Source organism: Schistocerca gregaria, chromosome 3, assembly GCF_023897955.1.
Source record: "Schistocerca gregaria isolate iqSchGreg1 chromosome 3, iqSchGreg1.2, whole genome shotgun sequence".
Classification (NCBI taxonomy): domain Eukaryota; kingdom Metazoa; phylum Arthropoda; class Insecta; order Orthoptera; family Acrididae; genus Schistocerca; species Schistocerca gregaria.
This window is the reverse complement of record NC_064922.1, coordinates 948,373,126-948,390,912: the sequence shown is the minus strand read 5'-3', so window position 1 is coordinate 948,390,912 and position 17,787 is coordinate 948,373,126. Positions and strand designations below refer to the sequence as shown.

Sequence of the window (17,787 nt, the reverse complement as noted above, 5' to 3'; positions counted from 1 at the left end):
CCCTGTGACGAAAGGCTTCTTTGGATCTTCTCTATCTCCTCTGTCAACTCGATCTGGTACGGATCCCACACTGATGAGCAATACTCAAGTATAGGCTGAACGAGTGTTTTGTAAGCCACCTCTTTCTATGTATTTGCAATACATTACATTTGTCTATGTGAAGGGTCAGTTTTCTACAATTTTCTAATGCTACAACTTCTCTGTATACTACAGCATCATCCACAAAAAGCCGCATGGAACTTCCAACACTATCTACTAGGTCATTTATATATATTGTGAAAAGCAATAGTCCCATAACACTCCCCTGTGGCATGCCAGAGGTTACTTTAACATCTGTAGATGTCTCTCCATTGAGAACAACATGTTGTGTTCTGTTTGGTAAAAACTCTTCAATCGAACCACACAGCTGGTCTGATATTCCGTAGGCTCTTACTTTGTTTATCTGGCGACAGTGCAGAACTGTATCGAATGCCTTTCGGAAGTCAAGGAAAATTGCATCTACCTGGGAGCCTGTATCTAATATTTTCTAGGTCTCACATGATCACTGTTTTCGGAATCCATGTTGATTCCTACAGAGTAGATTCTGAGTTTCCAGAAATGACATGACGTGCGAGCAAAAAACATGTTCTAAAATTCTACAACAGATTGACGTCAGAGATATAGGTCTACAGTTTTGCGCATCTGCTCGATGACCCTTCTTGAAGACTGGGACTACCTCTGCTCTTTTCCAATCATTTGAAACCTTCTATTCCTCTAGAGACTTGCGGTACACGGCTGTTAGAAGGGGACAAGTTCTTTCGCGTACTCTGTGTAGAATCGAATCGGTATCCCATCAGGTCCAGTGGACTTTCCTCTGTTGAGTGATTTCAGTTGCTTTTCTATTCCTTGGACACTTATTTCTATGTCAGCCATTTTTTTGTTTGTGCGAGGATTTAGAGAAGGAACTGCAGTGCAGTCTTCCTCTGTGAAACAGCTTTGGAAAAAGGTGTTGTAGTATTTCAGCTTATGCATGTCATCCTCTGTTTCAATGCCATCATCAAAATGGTTCAAATGGCTCTGAGCACTATGCGACTTAACATCTGTGGTCATCAGTCACCTAGAACTTAGAACTAATTAAACCTAACTAACCTAAGGACATCACACACATCCATGCCCGAGGCAGGATTCGAACCTGCGACCGTGGCAGTCGCACGGTTCCTGACTGAGCGCCTAGAACTGCGAGACCACCGCGGCCAGCTAATGCCATTATCCCAGAGTGTCTGGATATGCTGTTTCGATACACTTACTGATTTAACACAAGACCTGAACTTTCTAGGATTTTTTATTTTAAAATCAAATGAACATTACACTACAAAACATTACTCTAGGTCGTAACTCTGTCTCAAAATGGTTAAACTTGAAAGATTTGATTTGCTTTTCCATTTGCAAAATCACTAAGTTGCCAAGTCCTAGTTTGAAAATCACATCACTTATGGACTCATACCACCTTAATGGCCACAATATGTGCATTACCTCTAACAAAAACTCAAAATGAGCAGTGGCATAGATTTAATAATTATTACATTATAAAAAGGGATAGAGTCACCATCACATTACTTGATTACTACTCAAATTAAAATTAAGGGGATGGAAGTTGTACCAAATCATTGCCATACTTCTCCGTTCAACTCTGAGTGCCACTCTCATTTAACCAGAAAATTAAAACCTCACAAAAATAATAAAAGTTACCAAATAGTTGACCTGTCAGAATATTAACATCACTCTAGCACCACAATTATCAGTTAATCAGTAAAATTACTTTTCCTTGTTCCTGTATTACTACTTTATGCTCATAATTCCTCAGACCAGAAATACGAGTTTTCAGGTAACCTATAGATCTGATAATGCAGCATTATACGTCTTGTACTTCACTAAAATATTTCTCTTTCTGTTAAGCACTCATTCATAGCTGCAGTGTCATGAACTGCACAATATACACAGTACCCAATATTGCCGAGTTCAAAAATAGATCATTGATATAGTTATTTCACTTCTGTTTGTATACAGTTATCTTTTACAGAACTCAATCATGTCTATCAGCTCCATTATTTTACTTACATTTCTTACTTCGATAGGTAGTGGAGTGCATTTACAAAAAATATCCCTACTGCAGAGACGGGCTCCCGAACCATTAAGACCCTAACATTATTCATTATTTTATTATTTCAATATTGCTTCATTATCTAACAAATAAACACCTGCTGTGCATATCCACTACAAAATTGAATCTACTGAAAAACACTTCACAGTAATAGATACTTATGCTAAGGCAAACTTAACTCTCTTTACTGACTAGACAAAATTATCACTTCGAAAAACTATTATTTCACTGTATTCCATCAAACTGCTTGAGACTCTAGCCTGAAGGGTGATATACATACAAATCTTGTTTATTCATTCCACACACATTACTCCAGGCAACTAAGTTTAAAGTTTTATTTCCTTAATGTTAGAAGACACACTTCTTTAGGCAGATAGTTATCTCCATATACCAACTGCACTGAACACAAACACTTCTACTATGCCACAATTAATATTAAGACCAGGTTTTTGCTGCATATTGCCTCTGATGCTGCACAAAATTATACTAATTGCACACATGAGCTGATTACTTCAGATGTTAATTATAGTTTTCCAATGATTTGCACCTTCTCTTCCACATATGTTGACATCTTTCATTTTCTGTTTACCTTACCTCTGTTTGACAGAAATTCTTTAACCATGACACCAATTTACTTCCATCATATTTCATAAAACCAGAATAAACACAATATTTTATAGATTTTTTCCAAAAACCACTACTGTTTTTTTATATTGCCTTTTCTTCCATCCTCCTATGATTCCATTACTTATCACTTACACAACATAATATTTACAGATAACTATGGAGAAACCCTTCTAAAATATTCCTATGCTAAAGTATCCTACTGTACAAAATCACATGAATGTTGAAGATGGAACGTTTCTGTTTCACTTATAAACTACAGATAGGGTGGGAGAAGAATTTGACTGCTTCAGGAAACAAAAAATGACACATAACTGAATCCAACACAGAGTGTTGGACCCTCTACTTGCTACTTGCACAAGAAATTAAGTCCCAAATATTACATCAATGTTGAGATTTTCAATCACCAAGAAATTGCACTCCAATAGCTGTCTTGGCAATTCCACTGTTAATAGTATCTCTTGTTTTATACTCTTTGGTAACTTACCAGTAGCATCAATAGTTTTTATTCCAGCAACATTCATCACTACTGCACTCTCTGTATTCTTAATAAATTAAAAAAAACCTCTGAAATGTCCTTCAAATCACTACCACTGTTCAGTAAACACCTAACGTGTGTACCTTGTACACCTGCTGTTATTATAGGGTGCCACACTTCCTTATTACTTGCTGAATGATCTTCATACAACAAATCCTCATTAATCCTTTTCCTGGAAAAACTGTCAACTTGCATGCCAAAACAACTATCAGACACAGTCAAATGACAGATAGCATGGTCCTCTTCCTCATTGCCTCTCTCATTAAGCACTAGCTCTTCATCAGGCCTGATATTGTCCTCCTGTATTCTTTCTTTACTTAACACATTGCCATCATTATTGACAATAAATTCAAGTACCTCATCCTCATCACTACTGGATTCGTCATTGCTGTCATTACAACTACTGTCAGAATCAGACCCACTGCCACTTTCTCCATGCTTTAGATTTTGTAACACTTCCACCTTTTTCTCCATTTCAACCAATTTTGAATATACATTTTTATTTACTTTTACCAGCTTTTCCACTACCACTACTGCACACATGGTTTCTACCTCTGTTGCTAAATCATTTTTAATCTGATCGATTTGGTTCTTAAGATTAACCCTATTTTCAGCATGAACTTTCCTGGCTTCTTTGACTTCATCTTTACAATATCTCTTGGAAGCCTCCACCCTCCTACTGTAGTAATCACTAAGTTTCTTTCTACACATTTATTACAGTATTCATTAATGTTAATTTCTCATTAGTAATCTGCACTACTTTCTTTATCTTTTCATCACAATCTTTCTCTACTGCCTCAACCTTCTTATTTGATTCCGAAAGATTAGAGCTGACTTACTTAATTTCATTTTTAATTTCTGTCTTCAGTTCATCCTTTAAGCTAGCCATGTCAGTTTCAATACTACTACTGTCTTCTATCATCTTATCTCCATCCTACTAATGTCTTCTTTCCTGCTATTTTCCACCCTGTCATGTCTTCTTTCATACTCATACTAGTCAAACTACTCATAATTTGCCTTAACATCACTTCCAATTTTCCATCTGCCATAAACTGTTGCCTTTGCTGACATTTGCTACCAGATTCTTCCTCCTTAGCCTTAATGATTTCACCCACATTAGTACTGTTTCTGTTCATTTCACTCACATCACTACACAATGTAGATGACGCTATTATCATCTCATCTACAATATGACCTTCATCCCCATCATTCAACGTTACATTCATATCTGATTTATAGCCACTATCACCTACCAAGTCAGTCCCCATTTAGTCTTTCTATTGATTTACAAACTTAACCTGTACAGCTTTTTTATCAATCACATCACTCCCCTGTTGTCCATTCTCCCCCATCACACTGTCTTGTTTGTTAAGGCCACTCATTATGCATCACTTAATATAAAACAGCTTTTGCTATCAATTACCTTATTTTTATTCACTTGTCTCTTATTGCTGCTGCAGTTGTCATCTCGATTCATCATCTGCAAGACTGGTGCAAGTTGTAATTCTTTCAATGAGGTTTGTTGTTTATCCCAGTCAAATCCAGTGTCAACCTGCATGCTGATTGGCTGCTCCTGTACTCAATGGCCACTTGTTTAGAACCCACTTGCTGATTGTCTGCTGTCATACTCTGTTACTGTGGCCACGAAACCTATGCACTGATTGGCTGTTGAACCTCCCTGTTTAATGGCAGCTACATCAATTCTGATATTTCAAAATACTTGAATTTCACACTCCCGTAATATTGTCTGTTAACTGTCCTCGACAAAATTCCGAAGCCATAGTATCACACCCTTACTTTGTTAAAATCACTGTACTCTACTGTAAACCGTTCTTCAGTTCACTGTTTAAAATTTGTGAGCCCTTGTTTATTGTTTCCAAATACAATATTCTCACCCAAAAGGGCACCACAGGGTGACATTCAACTGCTTTATTTCTTCATTGATAATCCTCATACTGCATTGTTGTACTGGCTGAAAAATGGGGGGGGGGGGGGGGGGGGGAGTTTAACACTGACTACTGTAAATGATGTAGCCAATAGTTGCACAATTGCATTTCTCAGTTCTTTTTCTTTCCTTTCACTGCTCACAATCCCCCAATGCTACACAATTTTATGGCCAGTTCACTATTGGTAAATGTTCATAAGCCTCGTTAATAGGTTGCAGGAAAACATCAGCATACTGCTACAATAGTTTGCTGTTGAGCATCTATCAGCAGTAAAAACCTAACCACACAGCTCACAGTTCTTGCAGAATAATACAGTGTTTGTGACGTTATTTCTGAAATAAACTGAACAGACACTGTCATTAATTGTTCAAACACAGCCTATTTGTGTTACATATATTCCACTGTTAAGTTGATGCAGTGTTGTTAACTTAACTAATACAAAATTCCCGTCTGAAAATCAGCCATGGGCTGACTGTCTCAGGAGCAAAAATTGGTCCTTTATATATCCTCACAATATAGTCACTGCAACTATACATTGTTCAATGTTTAAGATACAGAAATTACAATTAAAACATAACTCATTCAATTAACTGAATACATCGAAAAATTCCTTCTTTTTAACAGTTCCTCCAGTCACAAAGTTTAGGCTGAACTATTTGTTTAAATAATGAAATTAACAGATATAATTATACAAACAATACTTTTGACAGTAATTATTTTGGAATTAATTAAGGGTTGATTTTGTTAATATGTTTTCGAATAGAGTCAAATAAACATTTAAGAATCGTAGTAGTTCTTCTTCCAAATGTTTATAATTAGCACAGAATTTATATTTGTTTTTAAGTCAACAATAGAATCTAAGTCACGAAACATTTTCTGATTTCACCCTATAGCAGAAGATATTAACTAGGAATGGTCAAAATAAATTAGGAAATTAATTACATACACAAAACTAAGCACAAAATTAGACCTGGTACTATATTACTTAAGACTGAGGGCCAACCTTTCTATTTTATGGAAATGCAGACTATACTCATGCATGTTAATGGTAATTAGGCAAAAATGAAAAAGAAATGAATTTAAGGAGTGTAATGTAATTGACAATTTAAGATAAAGTTTATCTGAAGTGAAAAGTATGATGCCAACAGTAAAGTGGGAATGTCTGCAACTTCTGGGCACATTTTGGCTTGCTCACCACTTCTTTGTCAGTACTGGAGGGAGACAGACAAGCTTATGTGACAAGTGTAGTATAATGGAATTAGATTATCAATGTTAACAGTGAAAATGGTGTAGTTGCTAACAAAAAGTATGAATAAATATAATTTTTAGCTGAAAGTAATTCAGATCTGGTGGAGTTTATTTCAAACAGAAGGAAACCCAGGCCATGCTTGTTGAAATTATTATTTTTCAGATCAAACTTCAAAAAACCCCTAGGCAAACATTATCTGCACTGTGTAATCTTTCAGGAGCTACTAAAAAATAATTCTTGCTGAAATTGTGCTGGAACTGGTCGTATTATCCCCATTCAAAAACATGTGGTGAGAGTGGTCTTACCACAATGTACCGCCTAAGATTCTACAAACAGTTTTTCAGTTATCTAAAAAACGAGAAAGATAACAACCAGTACAGGAGGCAGATGGCAAAACAAGAGAGGAAGTAAAGAGATCTCTGATACTGTCTCCCTTTCCATCCAATTAAGCATTTATACAGCAGATTGTCTTGCTGAAGAATGTAAGCATACCAATACATCAATAACAGTTTACCTAATAAAAACTTTATTTGGACTTAGGGAACAGCAGTCTTAGAATAGTAACACATCTGATTGAGAAAATATGTGAATTTGGAAAAGAAATCATATTTATTATTTATTTGTGTCTGAAGTTCCAGGACACAGACTGTGCTGATTTAAAAATATACATTTTTGTACACAGGAATAGTTCAAAGACATATATATATATGTAATAAAATGAATACAACCAGAGTTTCTTCAATTACATCTCACTCTGGATGGACAGGATGTCTTTTTCTCCACAGTTCAACCCTGGCTATACTTTGATCTCTGTCAATTGGGACAGAAGACTGTAGAAAGTTCTCCCTGGACTTCAGTTGAGGTGGTGGTGGCTGATGTTTGTGCAAGGGGTGGGCCTGGTTATTGCAGACCATTTGCCTCTCATTGCTAGCAGCTATCTCTCATCTAATGCCAGGTGGGCCTCTACCCGCAAGTATATACAACTCTCTGTATTGGCGTTGGCAGTAAACAGCCTGTGATCTGCCTGCAGGTTTCATTCAGGGTGGTGTCCACTTTTTTTGCATGTGCAGAATTGTACCAGATTGGAGCGGCGTATTCGGCAGCAGAGTAGCAGACTGCCAGGGCAGTTGTTATTACTATCTGGGGGTGGGCACTCCATCCAGAACCAGTCACCTTGAGCAGTAGGCAATTTTGTGATGAAACCTTGGCTTTAAGGTTGGTGCAGTCTGCCTTGAAGGTCAGGGAGCAGTCCAGGTTAACACCGAGGAAAACTGGAGCACTGCAGTGTTCCAACTCGCTTCCATTCCAGTTCACATGCAGCTGTCAAGAAGCTTCTCTGTTCTTCAGACGAAAAGCACATGTTTTAGGTTTTGATGGGTTTGGCTTGAGATGATTTTCCTCATACTATTCTGAGAGAATATTCAGAGCAGCAGTGAGATTTTCTTCTACTGTCTCAAAATTCTTACCCTGAGTTGCCAATGCCAGGTTGTCTGCATATAGGAAGCTTCTTGTGTGGAGAGGAAGTGGTTGGTCATTAGTGTAGATATTAAACAGCATCGGTGCTAATACACTGCCTTGTGGGAGCCCATGCTTTTATATTCTCCATCTGCTCTGCCTCCTTGAAATTTTACAAAGAAACATTGATTCTGCAACACGGTGGTAACAATTTGCGTAATCCCGAAGCCACACAGCCGTACAGTGTCATAGGCTGAAGAGAGATCAACAAAGGCCACTCCAGTGTTATTTCTGAGCTGAAAACCATCTTCTATGTATATGAAGACAGTAACTGTTCTCAAAAGAACAGAAACTGTTGATGACCGTGCAGCTTTTCCTTGGAATAAATTATGGCTAACTGAAACCCTCAACTGCCGAGAGGAGTTGTTGATATACCTCGATATGGACAGCTGAAAATGTGTGCCCCGACCGGGACTCAAACCTGGGATCTCCTGCTCACATGGCAGATGCTCTATCCATCTGAGCCACCAAGGACACAGATGAGTAGCGCGACTGGGACTTATGCCTTGCATTCTTCCTGTGAGACTCACATTCCCAACTGTCCACAATTCTACACATGTAATGTACTTTATAGACATTTGCCCATCCACTCATTACTCGTGCACGCTTTGGCGATTCCCTTTTTGGCTGTCCACATCGAGGTACATCACCAACACCTGTCGGCAACTGAGGGTTTCATTTAGTCATCAATCATCTTCTATGTGGTGTATCAGGTTAAGGGTCTGTGTGCAGCAGTTCTCTCCTGGCCTAAATCCAGCTTGCTCTGGGATAAGAAGAGGTTCGACATGTAGTGTTACGCAGTTCAATAACAGTCTTTCGAAAACCTTATAAAGATGGCACAGAAGTGACATTGGCCTGAAGCTCTTTGGGTCTGTTGGCTGCTTTCCACATTTCAGAATAGCAAAAACTTTAGTCTTCCTCCAGATTTTAGGGATTTGGCATCATCCCAGGCAGTTATTGAATAGCTGTAGAATCCATTGCTTGGTAAGGTTTCCAAAGTGATGAATCTGCTCCATACACATATCATCTAGTCCGGCTGTCTTGCCTGTCTTACTCTTTTTTATAGTGTCTTCCAATTCTTTGATAGTGAATGGGATGTACAGGTTAGATGTTTCTTGTTTGACATTTCTTTGAAGCTTAGATGGTCTTCTTGTTTTATTTGTTTTGCCATTTATCAAGAGTAGATGAGCAATCTGGTTATGTGTAATATTGGAGTGCAAGGAGTCTTTCATGGGGTCATTGTTCAGAGATCTTATTAACTTCTAGGCCTCTCTGCTTTTTTTTTTGCCATGTCCAGTTCTACCATCAGCTTAACCCAGCATTCTCTCTTTATTTCACCCATAGACTGAATTAGTTGTCGGCCATTTTTAGTAGTGTCCTTGCCAAATGGGTTGTCTTCATAGTGGGAGATATATTCTTTTAACTTATCTGCTGCAGTGGGGTCGAAGCCTTGTATATACTGAGACTACAGCCTCTTGGAATTAACTTTCGAGAGCATTCTTGCACAGGAGTAGGTAAAACATCATTTTTTCTGGGACAGGTTGAATGTCTGCCTTGAAATGGTGATAATATTTATTTATACACTCCTGGAAATTGAAATAAGAACACTGTGAATTCATTGTCCCAGGAAGGGGAAACTTTATTGACACATTCCTGGGGTCAGATACTTCACATGATCACACTGACAGAACCACAGGCACATAGACACTGGCAACAGAGCATGCACAATGTTGGCACTAGTACAGTGTATATCCACCTTTCGCAGCAATGCAGGCTGCTATTCTCCCATGGAGACGATCGTAGAGATGCTGGATGTAGTCCTGTGGAACGGCTTGCCATGCCATTTCCACCTGGAGCCTCAGTTGGACCAGCGTTTGTGCTGGACGTGCAAACCGCGTGAGACGACGTTTCATCCAGTCCCAAACATGCTCAATGGGGGACAGATCCGGAGATCTTGCTGGCCAGGGTAGTTGACTTACACCTTCTAGAGCACGTTGGGTGGCACAGGATACATGCAGACGTGCATTGTCCTGTTGGAACAGCAAGTTCCCTTGCCGGTCTAGGGATGGTAGAACGATGGGTTCGATGACGATTTGGATGTACCGTGCACTATTCAGTGTCCCCTCGATGATCACCAGAGGTGTACGGCCAGTGTAGGAGATCGCTCCCCACACCATGATGCCGGGTGTTGGCCCTGTGTGCCTCGGTCGTATGCAGTCCTGATTGTGGCGCTCACCTGCACGGCGCCAAACACGCATACGACCATCATTGGCACCAAGGCAGAAGCGACTCTCATCGCTGAAGACGACACGTATCCATTCGTCCCTCCATTCACGCCTGTCGCGACACCACTGGAGGCGGGCTGCACGATGTTGGGGCGTGAGCGGAAGACGGCCTAACGGTGTGTGGGACCGTAGCCCAGCTTCATGGAGACGGTTGCGAATGGTCCTCGCCAATACCCCAGGAGCAACAGTGTCCCTAATTTGCTGGGAAGTGGCGGTGTGGTCTCCTACAGAACTGCGTAGGATCCTACGGTCTTGGCGTGCATCCGTGCATCACTGCAGTCTGGTCCCAGGTCGACGAGCACGTGCACCTTCCGCCGACCACTGGCGACAACATCGATGTACTGTGGAGACCTCACGCCCCACGTGTTGAGCAATTCGGCGGTACGTCCACCTGGCCTCCCGCATGCCCACTATACACCCTCGCTCAAAGTCCGTCAACTGCACATACGGTTCACGTCCACGCTGTCGCGGCATGCTACCAGTGTTAAAGACTGAGATGGAGCTCCGTATGCCACGGCAAACTGGCTGACACTGACGGCGGCGGTGCACAAATGCTTGTGCAGCTAGCGCCATTCGACGGCCAACACCGCGGTTCCTGGTGTGTACGCTGTGCCGTGCGTGTGATCATTGCTTGTACAGCCCTCTCGCAGTGTCCAGAACAAGTATGGTGGGTCTGACACACCGGTGTCAATGTGTTCTTTTTTCCATTTCCAGGAGTGTATTAAGAAGGCCTGTGGCAGTGTGCCTAGATATACAGTATGTGCAACCTTAAGAGATACACAAAATAGTAAAGTGGAAGTGCCGATGGTAAAGGCTATGCACAAAAATTGTGTCAGTGCTCTAAAGAACAGTGTATATGAAACACAATTATTTAAAATTGAAATGGCTCAACAACAGGGAAGTGTGCCATCCTCTATGATATTCGTCATGGTCTTGGACAAAATTCATAAGAATATTAAGCAGAAATTAGGAGGAGATGCAAATAAATCCATGTTGTTTGAAGATGAGATAATGATATGGGGATGAGGATTAAATGGAAGTGCAAAAGCAAGTAGCTGTATGGAAATGTGAGGTAGAAATATTTAGGATGAGAGTATGCATAGGGAAGAGCAAAATAGTAGTGATGGCAAGAGGAAGGCAGAGGAAAGATAAAATTGGGTGGAAAAATATTGTAAGTGGTCAAAACTTTAAAGTGCTTAGTGAGTGTGATCATAAATGGTGGCAAGACAGCTGATAGAATTAGGAAAATAATGCAACAATATTTTACATCCAGCTTATTGTCAATAAATTCTAGCACATGGAGACTGCACGGGGTGTCCAGTAAAGGACTCTGTAATTTCAAAATTAAATAAGATAAAAACAAACTCCAATAAAAGAAAGCAACAAATGGCATGTTTATTATGAAAGCTGCAAGAATTTTCTGCATAATTTTTAAAATAGGAGGTACAAAAGTGGCTAACAGATGCCACTGCATAAGGTACAGCTCATATCAGCATGCAACAGCAAACTCATACTCTGCAAGTAGTCTTTGCAATCAGATCACAGAGGAGAGGTGTCACAAATGCACAATGCAATTATAATGTCTCAACAGAAATGGATTCAACTGCCACACAGATCAATGATTCAAGCTCATCTACTATTGTGGGAAAGTTCCAGTAGACAGTATGTTTTAATATACTTCACATCGGCAATCCAAAGGAGTCAGTTAGGTTGAATATGGGAGGCCAATCCATGCCTGTGCCAATTAATTTCAGTTAATCCAACCCAGTGATTCTATTCCCAAGGTATTCCCCCAAAAAGTGAAACACCTGTTTGGAGCAATGTTGTCAGTCCTGTAAAGGGACATCCTCCTTAAGCATTACTTTTTCTCAACAGAAGTATCCAATACGAAAAATATTTTCGAATTTTTACACTGGTTAGTATTATCTCAGCTATTTTTCTAAAAGAATTTCAATGAATTTTATACATGCTGTGTTACATTTCAGGCTGAAATTTATGAAGAGAAATTACTTTATTTTTGTTGTTACAATCTATATGTACTAGCTTTGTATGAACTTTTTTTTCTTAAAATTGCTATTATTAATTATGCACTTTAGTACTGTTTCTTATGTTTATTTCTGGCTTCATTTGTAAATTAATAGAAATTCAATTGTCAAGAGAGTTTGTAAGCTCCATGGAATGCTGTTAGTACTGCAGAGTGAAATCGTGGTGGGCATGTCTCTGATGTGATCAGATGTGTTTTTGTGTTTTGAAATAACAATGTAATTTTGGCTTTGTTAATGTGAAAATTCAAAAGATAGTGTGATATAGAAAAATGTGAGAGAATAAAAATCTGAACAGCTTACTTCAAAATCAATTATGTCAGCTGGAACCATGAGAAACTATAATGTCAAAAATTTCAGCTTCGAGAATCAGCCCCTAAACATTAATGACTGGAGCCAACTATAAGAAAAGAAGATAAGTAAAAAGTTTATTGTAAATCTTGCTCTTCTTGAAACTTATTAAAGGAGTTAAGCATAAAGACAGTGACAGTCAACAATTGAAGTGTGGGAGGGATAGATTACAGACCCCAGCTTGCATGAACTATGCAGTACTTGCTCAATTTTCTAACACTCACTGTGTGTTGACAAATTATTCCACATTTGCACTGTAACAATCACTAGTTATTGATTATCACATATAAAAGAGGTCGATACTGGCTCTGCTGTGTAACACAACCTAAATGGTAACTTTGGGAGAATACAGTGGTTTGCTTCACACAAATGGGGATCTTTGAAATTCCAAATTTCCAGATTTGTTTATTCACTAACTCATTCAGGTGGAAGTGTGCTTATCTATGAACCAGATACAGCCAATATCAATTGTTTCAATACAATCATTTTGAGAACCTCATTTGCAAAATAAGTGTTTCATCACACATTGGGTTTGGGTTAGACCTGCATGCTTTGATTTAGAATATCAACACATTTCTCAATATTGTACACTTTCTTGAATGATTCAAACCCATCTCCGCTGCAATTCTTTGGGTGGATTTCCTCAGATGTTGCTGAATAAGTCCAGAAGCATGGGTGACACTTCCAGGAGTAACTACAGTTGACCTAGGACCAAAATTCCCCAATTATCCGAACAGGCCCTACTTATCACTTTCGCGACAACCAAGCACTACGATAAACTAGCAAGTCTCTGAAAGTAAGCCATGCAACAGGACAAACTGCATGTCGGGCCACAGGCCAATGATACTGGCAAGTGCGTCTTGTGGAAAGCAATCTACGAAGCAGGATTAAGCCGTCTTCGATTACTTATATCTATACCTAAAGACTGACATGTACAACGATTCTATTCGTTTCCCAGGAACTAGTACATCGCAAGCACGTTTGTTAAATGCATGTGCATGCAGCACCCAAAACGCAGAGATGCTGGGAGAAGCAGCTGAGGTCGTCTTCTCGCAGTTGAACCCCTTACGTTCCGTTATTAATCCTAGTAGGAAAAGCATAAGCATTTGGAGCGTTCCCATTTAACGTGTGGACTGCTGTTAACACTTTTCACTTTCGCCACAACCAAGCACTACGATAAACTAGCGAGTCTCTGAAAGTAAGCCATGCAACAGGACAAACTGCATGTCGGGCCACCGGCCAATGATTCTGGCAAGTGCGTCTTGTGGAAAGCAATCTACGAAGCAGGATTAAGCCGTCTTCGATTACTTATATCTATACCTAAAGACTGACACGTACAACGATTCTATTCGTTTCCCAGGAACTAGTACATCGCATGCACGTTTGTTAAATGCATGCGCATGCAGCACCCAAAACGGAGAGATGCTGGGAGAAGCAGCTGAGGTCGTCTTCTCGCAGTTGAACCCCTTACGTTCCGTTATTAATACTAGTAGCAAAAGCATAAGCATTCGGAGCGTTGACCATTCAGGTGTGGACTGCTATTAACAATCCGCCTCTAGCGGACTAAAACTGAGCCGCATCGTGTCATTAAACCGCTAAGCTGCGATTTATTACATGTAGCATCCTCAGGAAGTGTTTGCATGGCAAATGAAGCAACCAAGTAGGCTGAAAGTGGAGAGAGTAACTTCGATTGTAGCGAGAATTCTTGCCAGTATTCGCACATGAAGTGATGTCACAGGGTCAGGTAATCAAAATCGCGGAACAGGCACTTTCGTATGGTGGATGCTTTGTGCTGCAAGCAGGCTAGCTATGAAAACAGCATTGGACACAGAGTACTGTCGAAAAGTGCGTGCTGTCACACTACGCTACGTAGTGGGCGGATGGTGCGTGACACGATAACATTTGCACTTCACACGATCGACATACTGTCACACAACTAAAGCAGCTCTTTCAGCCTTCAACTACACTGGTCCTCAGCACAGCTCATGTTGTAGGTGTCGGATTAAGAAACCTCTTTGAGAATATGGTCCAGATTGGATGCTTCAGTAGCAAGTGCGGCAAGATCTCAGTAGGTGGCGGGGTGCACACCTGCTTACTTGAGAGGCCTGTTGGTCTAGGGGTATGTTTCCTGCTTTGGGTGCAGGAGGTCCCGGGTTCAAATCCCGGACAGGCCCTCCTTTCGCGACAACCAAGCACTACGATAAACAGGAGAGTCTCTCAAAGTTAGCCATGCAACAGGACAAACTGCATGAAGGGCCACCGGCCAATGATACTGGCAAGTGCGTCTTGTGGAAAGCAATCTACGAAGCAGGATTAAGCCATCTTCGATTACTTATATCTATACCTAAAGACTGACATGTACAACGATTCTATTCGTTTCCCAGGAACTAGTACATCGCATGCACGTTTGTTAAATGCATGTGCATGCAGCACCCAAAACGCAGAGATGCTGGGAGAAGCAGCTGAGGTCGTCTTCTCGCAGTTGAACCACTTACGTTCCGTTATTAATCCTAGTAGGAAAAGCATAAGCATTTGGAGCGTTCCCATTTAACGTGTGGACTGCTGTTAACACTTTTCACTTTCGCCACAACCAAGCACTACGATAAACTAGCGAGTCTCTGAAAGTAAGCCATGCAACAGGACAAACTGCATGTCGGGCCACCGGCCAATGATTCTGGCAAGTGCGTCTTGTGGAAAGCAATCTACGAAGCAGGATTAAGCCGTCTTCGATTACTTATATCTATACCTAAAGACTGACACGTACAACGATTCTATTCGTTTCCCAGGAACTAGTACATCGCATGCACGTTTGTTAAATGCATGCGCATGCAGCCCCCAAAACGGAGAGATGCTGCGAGAAGCAGCTGAGGTCGTCTTCTCGCAGTTGAACCCCTTACGTTCCGTTATTAATCCTAGTAGCAAAAGCATAAGCATTCGGAGCGTTGACCATTCAGGTGTGGACTGCTATTAACAATCCGCCTCTAGCGGACTAAAACTGAGCCGCATCGTGTCATTAAACCGCTAAGCTCCGATTTATTACATGTAGCGTCCTCAGGAAGTGTTTGCATGGCAAATGAAGCAACCAAGTAGGCTGAAAGTGGAGAGAGTAACTTCGATTGTAGCGAGAATTCTTGCCAGTATTCGTACATGAAGTGATGTCACAGGGTCAGGTAATCAAAATCGCGGAACAGGCACTTTCGTATGGTGGATGCTTTGTGCTGCAAGCAGGCTACCTATGAAAACAGCATTGGACACAGAGTACTGTCGAAAAGTGCTTGCTGTCACACAACGCTACGTAGTGGGCGGATGGTGCGTGACACGATAACATTTGCGCTTCACACGATCGACATACTGTCACACAACTCAAGCAGCTCTTTCAGGTTTCAACTACACTGGTCCTCAGCACAGCTCATGTTGTAGTTGTCGGATTAAGAAACCTCTTTGAGAATATGGTCCAGATTGGATGCTGCAATAGCATGTGCGGCAAGATCTCAGTAGGTGGCGGGGTGCACACCTGCTTACTTGTGCGGCCTGTTGGTCTAGGGGTGCGATTCCTTCTTCGGGTGCAGGAGGTCCCGGGTTCAAATCGCGGACAGCCCCTACTTTTCACTTTCGCGCAAACAAACACTACGATAAACTGGCGAGTCTCTGAAAGGAAGCCATGCAACAGTACAAACAACATGTCGGGACACCGGCCAACGATACTGGCAAGTGCGTCTTGTGGAAAGCAATCTACGAAGCAGGATTAAGCCGTCTTCGATTACTTATATCTATACCTAAAGACTGACACGTACAACGATTCTATTCGTTTCCCAGGAACTAGTACATCGCATGCACGTTTGTTAAATGCATGCGCATGCAGCACCCAAAACGAAGAGATGCTGGGAGAAGCAGCTGAGGTCGTCTTCTCGCAGTTGAACCCCTTACGTTCCGTTATTAATCCTAGTAGCAAAAGCATAAGCATTTGGAGCGTTCTTCTTTCATGTGTGGTCTCCTATTAACAACTTGCATTACATGACCCTAGCTAAAATTCTGCATATACAATTCCAACTACCAGCTCGTACACATTTCTAGAAACGATCGAAGAACTCAGAGTCAGGTTCCACCGAGACACGAACTCGGATCGCTGGATTCAAAGTCCAGAGTGCTAACCATTACACCATGGAACAGGGTGCCTCTATCTGATTTAATTTGAGCAGCCTCATGTCATTAATCCGGTAAGCTACTATTTATTACATGTAGCGTCCTCAGGAAGTGTTTGCGTGGCAAATGAAGCAACCAAGTAGGTTGAAAGTGGAGGGAACAACTTCGAATGTAGCGAGAATTCTTGCCAGTATTCGTACATTAAGTGATGTCGAAGGGTCAGGTAATCAAAATCGCGGAACAGCCACCTTCGTATGGTGGATGCTTTGTGCTGGAAGCAGCCTAGCTATGAAAACAGCTATGGACACAGAGTACTGTCGAAAAGTACGTGCTGTCACACAACGCTACGTAGTGGGCTGATGGTGCTTGACACGATTACATTTGCACTTCACACGATCGACATACTGTCTCACAACTCAAGCAGCTCTTTCAGCCTTCAACTACATTGGTCCTCAGCACAGCTCATGTTGTAGGTGTCGGATTAAGAAACCTCTTTGAGAATATGGTCCAGACTGGATGCTTCAATAGCAAGTGCGGCAAGATCTCAGTAGGTGGCGGGGTGCACAGCTGCTTACTTTTGCGGCCTGTTGGTCTAGGGGTATGATTCCTGCTTTGGGTGCAGGAGGTCCCGGGTTCAAATGCCGGACAGGCCCTACTTTTCACTTTCGCGACAACCAAGCACTACGATAAACTAGCGAGTCTCTGAAAGTAAGCCATGCAACGGGGCAAACTGCATGTCGGGCCACCGGCCAATGATACTGGCAAGTGCGTCTTGTGGAAAGCAATCTACGAAGCAGGATTAAGCCGTCTTCGATTACTTATATCTATACCTAAAGACTGACACGTACAACGATTCTATTCGTTTCCCAGGAACTATTACCTCGCATGCACGTTTGTTAAATGCACGCGCATGCAGCACCCAAAACGGAGAGATGCTGGGAGAAGCAGCTGAGG

General features: G+C 41.2%; 2 non-coding genes across 2 annotated transcripts; both read left to right on the top strand.

Moving 5' to 3' along the window:
• Positions 1 to 14,792: 14,792 nt before the first annotated feature.
• Trnap-ugg (transfer RNA proline (anticodon UGG)) lies at positions 14,793 to 14,864 on the top strand. Its single transcript has one exon. It is a non-coding gene; the product is annotated as a tRNA-Pro (tRNA).
• Positions 14,865 to 17,414: 2,550 nt separating this feature from the next.
• Trnap-ugg (transfer RNA proline (anticodon UGG)) lies at positions 17,415 to 17,486 on the top strand. The gene has a single exon. It is a non-coding gene; the product is annotated as a tRNA-Pro (tRNA).
• Positions 17,487 to 17,787: the final 301 nt, after the last annotated feature.